The sequence below is a fragment of the Ochotona curzoniae genome, unplaced genomic scaffold (assembly GCF_017591425.1).
Source record: "Ochotona curzoniae isolate NIBS_2020 unplaced genomic scaffold, NIBS_Ocur_1.0 contig_1855, whole genome shotgun sequence".
Lineage (NCBI taxonomy): Eukaryota > Metazoa > Chordata > Mammalia > Lagomorpha > Ochotonidae > Ochotona > Ochotona curzoniae.
In genome coordinates, this window is record NW_024465226.1 from 209,125 (window position 1) to 223,191 (window position 14,067).

At 41.9% G+C, this 14,067-nt stretch overlaps 1 pseudogene; it reads right to left on the reverse strand.

The window, feature by feature from the left end:
• Positions 1 to 696: 696 nt before the first annotated feature.
• On the reverse strand, positions 697 to 14,067 carry LOC121148898 (annotated as a pseudogene).

The window sequence follows — 14,067 nt, forward strand, 5'->3', positions numbered from 1 at the left end:
AGCAGCTCAGTTGTGACCATTGTAACCAGCTGAATAGTGAACCAGCATCTGTCCTTCTCTGTAAAACTTGTGTCTCAAGTAAAAATACTTTAAAGATTGATGCTGAAATTTTAATTCTAGTGATCCTGAATTACTAAAGCAATCTTAAACAACAAAAACAGGGCCAGAAAATGCCACAACAGCTTACTTCAAATTCTAATACGTGCAGTTCTCATTCAAAATAGCTGGGTACTGGCATAAAAAAAAAATATCCCTGCAGATGAACAAAGCTGAGCAGAAGTCTGAGAAATCAACCAACATGTATCTAAAGCCAACTAACTCTTGAGAAGGGAATGGAGATCACTGGGGATGAAGGACACTCTTCAAAATATGGTGCTCCGAAAACTGCACATACACATGCAGACGTAGGAAACAAGGAGCTTACCTTGCACCGCATCACAAAAATCAACTCAAATGGATTGAAAATGCAAATCTGTGACTGGAGACCATCAAACTCCTACAGGAAATCCGTTGGGAAACACTGAAAGGCATAGGTACAAGCAACTACATCTTGAAAAATACACCAAATGGACAACTAAAGCAAACATAAGTAAATCGGGTTGCAACAAGCTAAGAAAATTCTGTACTGAAATGGAATTTTTTTTTCCTTCCAACGACTACTTTAAAGAGGCAGCCACAGGAGGAGAAGGGATGCAGGCTGGTGCTGTAGCAACTCCAGGAGTCACAGAGGAGGGACAGTGTGAGGCAGGCGTGTTGGGAAGGGTGGCACCAAGTCTCTGGGTGCTCCACGCGGCTGTCCGACAGTCCCTGGGAAATCTGCAGGGTGGCCAGACTGTGAACTCTCATGTGGGCCCTGGGCAGCCCTTGCGTCAGGGGCCTCAGGCCCTGGTCCTTAGGTAACCCTGACAACACGGGATGTAGTCAGAGCCCCCAGAGCTCAGAGGTCTGAGGGTCCAGTATGGCCTCCTTGGCTTGGAGCTGCCCGTACTCCTGGTAGGGCCTGTCTTCATCCTCTTCGTCATCCCCCAGCTCCCAAGGGTTCTGTGTGAAGGGTAGGGCGCCCTGGGCCTCGGAGAAGCGCAGGCGGTACATCAACCACACCCACTTGCCGAACTCGCGTTTGCGGGTCTCAGGCAGGTAGAAAGTGAGGCCCATGCAGAACTTGACCTTCAGTTGCCACAACCTCTCCTTGTGGATGAAGAGCTGGATGAACTGCAGGGGGAATCGTCTGGGCCAGGGAAAGGGCAGCCTCAGGGGCTGACATCTCCCTCTCCTTCCCCATCAGGAGCCATCCCTTCTGGGTCTTCATTGCCTTTGGCTCTGTTCCTTAAACAAAAACAAACACAAAAATGGGAGCCCGGTGTGGTAGCCTAGTAGTTAAAGTCCTCGCCTTACATCCACCGGGATCCCATATGGGTACTGGTTCGTGTCCCAGCTGTTCCACTTCCCATACAGCTCCCTGCCTGTGGCCTGGGAATGCAGTGGAGGATAGGCCAAAGCCTTGGGACCCTGCACCCATATGGGAGACTCGGAAGAAGCTCCTGGTTCCTGGCTTCAGATCAGCTCAGTTCCAGCCAATGTGGCCACTTGGGAGGAAGGTGAGCCAGGGACGGACGATCTTTTCTGTCTCTCCTTCTCCCTGTAAGTCAGACCAGGTCCGTCCATTTCTGGCCCTGTGGACCCCTTGGTTCCCCACCCAGGGCTGGTCGCGCTGAGGAGATCAGAGGTCGGAGGTCAGGCAGGGGCGGGACAATCACCATAGGAGCTGCAGCTGTCTGTCTTCCTTGGCGGGGCTGGCCAGCAGCAGCAGGTCTGGGAGCTCCAAGGCCAGGCTGGGGACTGCCACCTTCATGGTCACCTTGTTGGCGACTTCTCCCGAGCGGGTCACCGCTCAGGAGGTAGTGCTGCAGCGGCCCGGGGCTGGCCTGTGGGAAGGCTGCATCCAGGGGGCACTCTGCTCCATCCAGGGCTGGCTCAGCCTCCAACCCCGCTCCATCGCAAAGCCCCCGCCCCTGGCAAGCCACAGAATCAAAAGGAGTTTCAATGTTTGCACCATATAGAGAATTAATATTCAGGATCTATAACGAGCTGGAAAAACTCAACAAACATAAACGGTTTAGTTAAGATATAGGTAAAGGACATGAGCAGTCATTTTTCAAAGGATGAAATACAAATGACAGACAGATACATGCAAAACATTCATGCTCACTAGCCATCATAGGAAAATGCAAATAAAAGTGTCTCTGAGGTTTCCTTACATTCTATTTAAAATGACCATCTGCTGAAAATAATAATTTCAAAAAAAAAAAAACACAATAAATGCAGTCAAGAATGTGGGGGAAATGGCACCATAATCCACTGTGAATGGGGATGTAAACTCGAAAAACCATTATGGACCACACTTTGAAGATGTCTCAGAAATCTGAAAATACATCTGCCATGTAATCCAGCCACTTCACTCCTGAAAATTTACCTAAAATGAAATCGTCTATGAGAGGATATTTATACACCCAAGTTTATTGCAGCACAATTCATGATCGCTTAGACATGAAATCAACTCAGATGACCAACACTGATGACTGGATTAAAATATGTGTGTGTGTGTATGTGTATACTTGAAACACAGCTCAGTCATAAAAAAAGTCTAAAAGTCTATCTTTAATCAGAAATGTATTCAACTGGAAATCATTATGCTTAGTGAAATAGGCCAGTATCAAAGATAAAAAATCATGTGGTTTTTCTTTTTTCTGATTTGTGGCAATTAAAATAGAACATAATATAATGTAAGAATGAAAAGGTTATGTTATGATATGTTGTGATATGGTTTATTTTTTGCCATATATTTACACTTCATTAGAAATGTGGTGATCTGGTCTTATTGTTTACTCTTGTGATTTTTGGCAAATTAAGCTTCTGAGAAGAAATTGTATTAAAATTACAGGCTATTTAAGACATGAAAGAGAAGGTGATTTATTCCTGTGGAATGAAGACAGTGAGGGAAATGTGCTTGTCTTTCTGAATGCTCGCCTTCTATTATTGATGGTGGGAATGTAGTCTAGTTCAACCACATGGGAAACAGTAAGGAAAGTGCTCAGGTATTTGAACATGCCCCTTGTGATACAGTCATCTCATTAATGGGAATTTATACTACCTTAATAGAATCATCATATTAAAGTTAGTTATATCCCCATGTTTAATGCATATTATTTTCACCATAGCAAATATTTAGAATCAATTCACACTTCTATCAATGTGAAAATCTATAATGTGTCATAAATATGTATTTAAATACATAGATAGATATTTATATGTATATAAGTGGAATATGGAACACTACTAAATCATAATAAAAATGAGATTCTCTTGCATTTTAATGAACAAAACTGAAATCCATTATTGTAGCACTCAGGTATGCTTTCCTCATACGTGACAGCTGATATGCAATACAAAAATGTATTAGAATCAGGTAATCTCTTTGAGATATTATTTCAATTCTCCCCATATTTATATTCCAGGAAATTGTGACCCTTCTAGTTTTAGTTTTGAAATATTAAGAGCATGGGCCCGGCACGATGGCGCAGTGGTTAAGGTCCTCGCCTTGCACGCCCAGGATCCCATATGGGCGCCGGTTCTAATCCCAGCAGCTCCACTTCCCATCCAGCTCCCTGCCTGTGGCCCGGGAAAGCAGTCAAGGATGGCCCAAAGGCTTTGGGACCCTGCACCCACATGGGAAACCTGGAAGAGGCTCCTGGCTTCAGATCGGCATAGCACCGACCATTGCGCTCACTTTGGGAGTGAATCATCAGACGGAAGATCTTCCTCTCTGTATATCTGCCTTTCCAATAAAAACAATAAATTAAATCTTTAAAAAATATTAAGAGCAATCAAAATTAAGCCACTAAAACTGAAGTGGATTAAAATTACATGTTTGAACATCTGATGAAGATAGGAGAGGAAGAAAGAAGGAGAGTTGTAAGAAGGGTTGTTTCTTTCAAGGACTTTGCCTGTGGACTGCATACAATCTGTTTTGTTTACAAACGTTTTTGTTATAATAAAATGATAAAATTATACAGTATGATGTCACAAGAATGTTTTCCAATGTGCTATTCAAAGCTTAACGCAGTTAACAAGGAATGCATTCCACAGAAAGTACAAGTCAATCACAAAGTAAATGAGTTTGAAAAATACTAAAGTCTAGCTCTTCAACTAAGGTGGAGACAGACTTTGTTCAACGTGAAGCCTAACTGAAACTTGATCTAACTTTATACTAGAGGTTTTGGAAACAGAGGATTTGATCAATGTGTGGACATCTGCGGGGATAAATAGAAGCACTTGAACCTAACAAGGAGTGCCACTGATGGGCATTAAGCCTTTTCAGATTAGACTGAATGCAATGTGATGGCCCTATCACAACATGGAAACCCCAATATTCAGAAAAGTAACTGACAACATCTTCACCATGCCCTTAGCACTTAAAGTGTCTGTCCTACTGTTGGGTTTGTTCGTAGTTTTGAATTCAAATAATAGAGGTCCATAGCTCACTTATGAGATCTGATAAAGAGTGATTGTGAGAGGAGTAAATGGAGGTAATTATCACCACAAAACATTTCTTATGTAAGCATTTGGAGTCATTTCATATCCAAATTACATTACATCTCTCCTAAGCACACACACTTTGGTTTACCAGAAGGCACAAAAATGGTGAGTTAACTTCTTTAAAGTCTCAACACATTAGGTACATAGACAAAATTTAACAGATATTGAGATAAGACATTTTGATACAATTAAATACTTTAGAAGATAATGTTCCTGAAAGCCCATTGGACTCCCATTACAGTACACTGGAACAGCCTGCTGTTTACTGAAGTCAGGACTATCAAGGCAATCTCCCTGCTGTTGATGTAACTTAAGGATGCTCTCACAGAACTTGTGAGGTGAGGACCACCTGCTTTCCACGGTGAAATGCAGCCTTTTACTCTCTTCAAAGAAATATTGTTTCTGAAGCAGAAAATCTTGCTTCGTGTCTGTCTTTCTCATTCTCAGATCAGTGCAATCCAACAGAACTTGCTGTTACCCTTAACAATATTGATATGTTTGTTGCCAGTGTGCATGTCACCAGCCTCACACAGACATTGAACACTAGTACTGTGAATGTGACAGAAAATATAATGTTATTTTCTATTAGATGATTAATATTGAAGTTAAATTTGTCACATATGGTCTCTAAAAAAATGAAACATTGGATTTAAACTTTCAGGTGATATAGTATGTACACTCCCTTTGTATTAATGAATAGCTTGAACAGTATTTTATCAAGTTAAAAAACAAAGAAAGCTGCATATAAAATTGGTATAATTAAACTGCTTGTAAATTTTAGTGGTTTTTTGGTTGATTAGTTTCATGAATGCTTAAGTATGATTGTTAAATGATATACTTGCTGATGGTCACAATTTCATTGCTTAACTCTTTTTTTCAAATTTAATTTTTAAAAATATTTTGACAATCTTTATATAGTTAATTAGGGTAAAAAGTTTCAAGGGCTACAGGAAAGTGGGCAAGACTAATATTTTTTCCATATTGTTTCCTTCATCTTTAAAAGGGGGGTATTAAGGGCGAAGCACCACCCAATTTCCCACCCTCCCAGGTCCCGGATGTAGGGTATGTTCTGAGGTTCTTGCCCAAGTGGTTTTGGTATTCCAACAGTTACGAATCGCTGCCAATCTTGCCACTCTAAGCACTATGAGGTCCTTGAAGAATTCACTGATTGACATAGTCCATCATAGCTGAGATGGTTGACCTGTTCTGTCTTCTCTCTTTTCTTGGTTAGGGTTCTGAGTCCACATTGCTTAAATCTTAATTAACTTATACAGAATCCTCAACACAATAAATGTCAACATACAGCAAAGCAATTAATAGATAAGAAATACGTTATTATATATGCCAAATGTTCATGTCATCTGGTTTAATGCAAATCTTGTTTTGTGAGTGAATTTCTTTTTTCCTAGTTTAATGTTGTCAAGAGTAGGAATTACAAACACTTTCAGATATAACAACTGTTATAAATCCTAAAACAAGGATCATTTATAGAGAGGATTAGATGAGACAGATAACAATCTTATGTCTCATTTCCAAATTTCACAGGCACTCAGAAGATCCAGAATTGCTTTATCTATACACATGGTTGGTTTCAGAAAATTACTAAGCATTAATTCAGTTCTCAATTTTATATGTCACTAGAGAAAAGTATGTCCCAGAAGGCTAAAGCATATTATGGTGTTTGAGAGTCTGTTTCCCTGTCTTGAGCATCAGTAGCTCTACAGCTGATTTGACTCAGGGCTTAAAATGGAACAGATTTGCTGATTTCAATCACAGGAGGATAACAGGGAAAAAGGAAGAAACTTCAATCCCAGTGGAGAGCTGCAAAAACAAAAACAACACAAACAAACAAAAAAACTATGGTAGAATTGGTATAGGAAGCAGTGTGGTGCTGTGGAGAAGCCAAGATGATGAAACCGTTTATCTGAGTGAGGGATATCTCCAGTGATTCCTATAGATGCCACCATTTTGGATTAAGGTGAGAGGAAATTATGCAGTCTTTGTCAATGGTGATGTTGCCTGAAGTAGAATCATGGACCCCATTGATTTTAGGTCAAGCCTAAAGCAGTAGTGGAAGACAGATACCCACCTAACTCCCTGAAATTAGAGCATATGATTCCCTCCTTCACTCAACCCTAATGTACATAATTGAATTTTAAGGTAACTTATTAAAAATAAAATGATAGAGGCTGTTGTTGCTTCCCTCTGAATATGAATCTGGCTTGGGGGAGGTGGAAGTCAGGGCACACACTTAGAGCAATGAAGCACTCCTCTTCTTATTCCATTAAGGTACCTAGACTCTATTAGTCAAGGTGGAGTACCCAAAATTTCTTTAGGGCAGGAAGCTTATACTAGAATTTTCACACTCTCCATAGAAGGTGGAGGTTTATGTGGCAGAGTGAGTACAATGCACCTGCGACTGTTGCAGTATATCATTTTGTAACTGTCGGGATACATCTGAGTAGGTTGTGGGGCAATGTCTGTTTCAAATTTCAGAAGCTCAGAGTCTCCTGAATAACCTGAGAGTCCTCTGTGAGAAGGCTCTATGCTTATACTGAAAAGAACAAAGATCCTATGTGTGCTTCAGGGGGCTGCATGGGTGGGGTGCATAATCAATGTGGGTTCATGCTGTGCAGTCACTTCAGCTTAGAGGAGAGCAGTTGTGGGTGGGGCCCTATAGACTAGTGGCTAAAGTCCACACAATGCCCATGCCAGGATCCCATATAGGCACCAATTATAATCCCAGTGTTCCTACTTCCCATCAGCTCCCTGTCTGTGGCCTGGGAAAGTAGTCAAGAGCGGTCCAAAACCCTGAGACCTTGTACCTGTGTGGGAGACCCAGAAGAAGTTTCTGGCTCCTGGGTTTGAATTGGCTTTCACTCAAATGCGGCCACTCCATTGTGCAATCAGCAGATGGAAGATCTTCTCCTCTGTCTCCCCTCCTCTCTGTATAACTGACTTTCAAGTAAGAAAAAAGAGAGGAGTTGTATCTGATCATATAGGCTGACATGAGGATATACTTCTTACTGGTCATGACAGCAGAGAGCTACAACTAGCTTGGGTGTTGTCTGGGAACTTGTCCTACTTTCAAACACTGGCCATTGCTCGATGTCCACACCCAGCACACCTTTTTGAATACCCTCTGAAGTAACAGTCATCTTACTAGGCACAGAGTTATATTTCAAAGAACAAAGCAATCAGAGGACAAAAACCAGTAAGTGTTTCCACAAATGTCAATAGGAAAGCAAAAATAAAAGAAGACATTATGATGCCAGAAAGATAATATAAAAACATTTTAAAATGTGATGTGACATAATAGCATCATGGGCATAAAATGACTGCTCATGAAGAGCCACTCATTATAATACTAGAAGGGAAATCAACGGAGGGTGAAGGGAACTTGGAACTGTATCACAGAACAAAAAACTAGTATGAATACAAACAGATGAATGAAACGCCTGCAAAGGAAATCAAAGGAAGGATGATATGGTCACTCAACAATACAGAGAAGCAAGTGCATGAGCTGAAGAAACACATACATCACATTTACGAGAAATTCTCTTGGAACATATATTGATGTAAAAATAAAACTGAAATATTAGAAATAAAGAATTCCTATGTCAAAAATATAATGGCAAGCCTTCACATACACCATGGACAGGAAAAAAAAATGAAACTGTAGCTTACATATTAGAAAGCATATCAATCATATCAAAAGTAGAAAAGTCAAAAAAGTTATTTCCGATTATTTTGCTCTACCAAACATACATGTCTTAGGAGTTCCTTAATTGTGGATTAAGAATGCCTTAAAAAAACTATTGAAAGAGATAATAGCAGGTTTCTCTAATTTGAAGAAATATAAGCGTATCAAAGTAAAGGAAACATATTACACAGAACTCCTAACAGACATGACTAGAAAAGATCTTCACCGTGATGAAGTCATTTCAAAGCCTCTGAAAACATTTTAAAGTAAAATATAAATGAAAGATTTGAAGATATATGTAAATGAAATATTAGATTCTCTACCATGAGGCTCACAGTTGATTTCTCATAAGAAATTGTACAGGCTAGGAAAGAATGGAGAAATGCTGTCCACATACAAAAAGAAAAAAAGAAAACTGTCAACACAGAATACTGTACCTGGATAAACTGTCATTTACATACAAAGATTAAATAAACACCTTCCAAAACAATGAAATTTAAAGAACTTCTCATCACTGATCTAACCTTACAAGTGAATCTTAACAATATGCCTGAGACAGAAGACAATGGTCAAGATCATTTAAGGTGTGCAGGCAGTAGATATCTATATAAAAACTACCAACTACATACAAGGGAAGAATTCCTATACCTGCACAACTGTATTTCAGAAACGATTTAAAAATAAATGAGTAAGCTCAAAAAGTGGAAATGTTACTGTTTCTCAACAAAATGTTGTATATAAATAGCCTGAATTCTTAAATGAAAATATACAGACAGGCCAAATGGATCAAAAGAAAAGACCCATGGATTTGCTATAAGCAAGAAAATACCACACTAATAAAGACACACAGAGCTTCTTTATTAGTATACATCAGTGAATGTGAAAGGTTGGAAAAAGATGTTCCATGCTAGCAGAAAGCCAAAGTAAGCCGGAGAAGCCATCAAAACATCCAGCCAAACAGGTAATTATCAAGTAACTCTTATATTTACCTTTACCCTGAAATTACTCATGTTTTTCAAAAACCACTTTTTTGGCTTAATGGGTGAAGACAGTACATTTTGAATTTGGAAAACTTGCGGCTCACAATGCTAGATTCTTGAAAATAGACTCATTCCTCTAACCGACACTTGCCTTTGGTGAACTGCCTATCCAAGTGCTGAGCAACAACAGCCTGATTAAGTATCTGATAACACTCTCACATAGGAGACGTCACAATTGAGATGTCAGGAATCAATTTATTCCTGTTTCTACCGCAATAACACCACACTCTGGCAAGGGTGGCATGCTCATTCAGTTGTGTAAGAACGAACCTTTTGCTTTCTTATTACTCTTATAAAGAAATCCAGACATTCTAAAAAAAGCATACCACTGAATAACTTATCTCCAATCTTGTGGACATGATCTTCCATGTAATACAAGACAGGTTATGAAGGCTCTGAGAAACTTGAGAGAGAACGTGGAACAATGGTCTTACCCACTTTCCTGTAGCCCTTGACCCTTTGTGCGATAATCAACTATGTAAAGATTGTCAAAATAAAATAATTAAAAAAGAAAAAAGTAAATTGACCTAACTCAGCTCTAGGGGGCAAAATGGCTTGTGAAATCCACCCTGTTTGCACATTGCCAGTCTGTGATCTGCTGCCCTGTCTCTCTGCTCCTGATCAAATCAAATAAACCAGCAGGATAAACAGTTTTTATTTGGGTTCACTGACTTAGCTCTAGATAGACTTCCTTTCCCTCCTGTTTGCTGGTGTTATTCCGGCTGCTGGTGCAATTTGGATTGCCACTCACCTAATGCTGCTGGAGTACCAGCCACTGCAACATCACACCATTGTTTCTGCTCCTTCCCTGTCTTTCTCCAAGTACCCCTCTGCTGTTGTTGTTCTGTCCTCCCCTATTTCCTGGAATGTGCCCTCTCTGCTAAACACTGGCTAATATTTCTCCATCTTTTTAAACATGTCCTTACCCTATTCCACCATCTTGATTCTCTCAAATTGGGAAATTTAAGCAAGATCTATGTAACTCTACCAATGACCCAGATAAGTACATCAGCATCTGAGAGAGGATCTATGCCCTATATAATATGAACAGGAGGAATTTTAACTTGTCTTAAATGAAACTAACTATCTGATTGAGAGAAATAAGATGGGATGTGCAAATGGGATATGCAGGATTGCTTATGCTTTTGTGCATTCTAACCAAGGAGAAATATCCCAACTTGGGGAAATGTCACTCCAACCATTAACACTGAATGGGAGCCTAAGGAATCAGCTTAACAATTGGTGCCAGAAGTGCTTTCTCCCTTGTATTATACAAGGCCTGGAGGTGCTCCAATAGAACATGTGCCCAGCTCTCCTTGTGATATCAAGGAGCCAAAGAGCTGCTGTCGTACTCAAAACAAATATAAACACCATAACTAAATATACTCCGGAATGGGTCCCTGAAACCTCAGAGGGAGAAAATTTGATTAAGAGAAGATCCTAAACTAATCTTCCCCACATGTACAACACAGGCTCCAAAGATCTGTTAAAGGAAGGAAAACAGACAAGGTTTTCTTTTCCACAGGCACATTGTGGCTGCAGGGTACACTGCCTGCACCTGATTCTTAATATCCCTGTCACTTTGTGTAACACTAAAGACATCCTGTAGCTGTTGACTCCAGAGGGAAGGATGCATTCAGCATGGGCCAGGGCAGTGTCAGGGACACCTCTGGCTCCTCCTGGACAGCCCCACAGAGCAGCACAGGCCCTGACCTCCCTGCCTCAGCTCTGGGGACACATGGTATCCACTCAGGACCCAGTGATGTCAGTGATGTTTCTTTTTTTTTTTTTTCTTATCATCATTTTTATTTATTTATTTTTTTTTATTGTTGCTTACATTATATTATGTAGTAGAGTTTTATAGGCGCTGGGGATCCCCCCCACCCCTCCCATACCCCTCCCCCCATGGTGGATTCCTCCACCTTGTTGCATAACCATAGTTCAAGTTCAGTTGAGATTCATTGCTTGCAAACACATGCCTAGCATAAAGTTCAGCGTCTTATTGTCCAGATAAGTTCAGTGGCCTCTTGGGGAGACCTTCTATGGTCTGAAGATAGGTCTAACAGAGTAAAGATCCAGTCAGTTAAAAGCCCCAACAAGGCCTCAGTATCATTATACAACATTATGGAATTAGTTGACATAGTATTGGGTAAACAATATGTTAAAAATAATGCAAGTTCCTTTCTTCGAAACATCTGGGTTGAGACAGTATCAATGACAGGTTCAAAAAATAACAAACAACCAAACAAAAAATTACAGGTTAAATCAAGGCAAACATGTGGTATCTAATCTTTTGGGATTCGCTCATTTCCCTTAGCATTATAGTTTCCAGTTGTGCCCATTTAGCCACAAAGAACTGCATTTTGTTTTTTTTAATAGCTGAGTAGTATTCCATGGAGTAGATGAACCAAAGCTTTCTTATCCAATCTTCTGCTGATGGGCATTTCGGTTGCTTCCATGTTTTTGCAATTACTGATTGTGCTGCAATGAACATAGGGATGCATGTTGGTTTGTCGTAAAACAGGTGTTTTGGATATATTCCTAGGAGTGCTATTGCTGGGTCATATGGTATGCAGATTTTGAGTTGTTTGAGTGTTCTCCAGACTGATTTCCATAAAGGCTGTACCAATTTGCAGCTCCACCAGCAGTGGAGTAGGGTTCCCTTTTCCCCCCGCATCCTCGGCAGCAAGCGTCGTTGGTGTTCTTGTTTATGTGGGCCAATCTTACTGGTGTTAGGTGGTACCTCATCGATGTTTTAATTTGGATTTCCCTTATTGCTAGGGAGCTGGAACATTTTTTCATATGTTTGTTTGCCATTTGGACTTGTTCCTTTGTGAAATGTTTGCCCATTTCCCGTGCCCATTTCTTGAGTGGCTTGTTTGTTTTGGTTTTTTGGTTGTTTTGAAGTTCTTTGTATATCCTGGAAATTAGCCCCCTATCGCCTATATCGTGTGCAAAGATCTTCTCCCACTCTGTGGGTTGCTTTTTTACTTTGTTGATTGTTTCCCTTGCTGTACAGAAGCTTCTTAGTTTGATGAGGTCCCATTTGTTTATTCTGTTCTCAACTGCTATTGCTTTTGGTGTCCTTCTTAGAAAGTCGGTACCTACTCCTAGGTCTTGCAGGGTATTTCCTACATTTTCTTGCAAGAGTTTGAAGGTTTCTGGATGTAGGTTTAGGTCTTTTATCCATGTAGATTGGATCTTAGTGTATGGTGATAGATGTGGGTCTATCTTTTTGTTTCTACAGGCTATCAGCCAGTTGTCCCAACAATATTTACTAAAGAGTCCTTCCCACTTGCTTAAGCTGTCATTGGTCTTTTTGTCAAAGATTAATTGGCTGTATCTGTGTGGATTCCCTTTTGGTGCTTCTATTCTATTCCATTGATCTTCAAACACCTTACCCCCGGCTCCTGTGCCCCAACATGAGAACAGATGAACTGAGCATTAGTGTACCTCCTAGATGGCTAGAATGAAACTGACCCCTCAGGTGATGATGGTAAGAACTGAGACTAGGGGGCATAGATGAGGTCACCAGCAGGGTCCCTGGGGACAGGGGATGCTCTCCAGAAAAGTGGTGGCAGGACATGCCCTGTGTCTTTTACCCTTAGGCCTCTTGCAGCTGAGGACACAGTGCTGGACCTTTCTGATGGGAGATTCAGTCACCACCACCTCTCCCCAAGAGGACACATGCAAGGCACCAGCTGGGAGGCACAGCTTGGCTTCACCAGTCCCTGCACACGCCTGCACATGGGTCTGCCTCTGCCACTCCTACAACTGGACAAACTCACCTCTGTTCCGCAGGGCTGACCCAGTCTCAGGTCATCTACAGCAGCAGCTACTGTGCAGGGGCCCTGCTCATCACCACATACAGCAGGGTGGTGCTCCAGGTCATGCTGCCCTCTGTGCCCACAGACATATGGGCACCAGGTTGGGCCTAGAACCTCCACACTCAGCTGCACTCTGGGTTCTGCTTGGGTCCACAGTCCTTGCCTCTGCCCCTGCCCTGCTCACACATGTGAGATTGAATGCCCATAAAAGGGTCTTCTGAGCCTTGCTGGTGACCTCAGGTGGCTGGAGGGGATCAAACGCCCATCCAGGGGTTGGCCACAATCCCCGGGACAGTCAGGAATGTTGGTCATCTGCGTGGAAAGTGGGGGTTGCAGGTGTGCTCGGCTCCTGGGTGCAGTGAGCCAAGGGCAGCTGTTCAAGCTGGGCTCTGAAGCTCCAGGCATGGTCTGGTCTCTGACCAAACAGTGACATCAGCAGAACACCAAGGACTACAGCCCAGCCTGCCTCCCCACCAGACGCACATCTGGAGGCTGTTATCTCCCCACAAGAGCACATCTGGAAGCTGCCCTGCCTGAGGCTAAGCCAAGCCTTGTGATTCGAAGCTTTGGAGGCAGAACTGAGGAGAAGGGGAGAACAAGGTGATACAGGAGAGGTAATAGATCCTGCATGGGTTGGAAATTGGAAGGCCTGGGCCCTCCCACTGCTGACACATCCCTTCCCTTCTCCTGCCCCATGCAGAATGGGCCCACCTTCAGGAGGCAGGAGGCAGCGTAGTTTGGCTACTTCATGCTTGGAGGCCTGCAGCTGCTTGACTACGAAGTTATTGTCCTGGGCCAGGCCTGCTTCAGGGTCTCCTGGAGGAACTCTTGGAGGTGGCCCTGGAGCATTTTCAGCAGGCGCTCTAGGCAGGAGGGAGGGTGTCAGGCTGGGAGGGGCCAT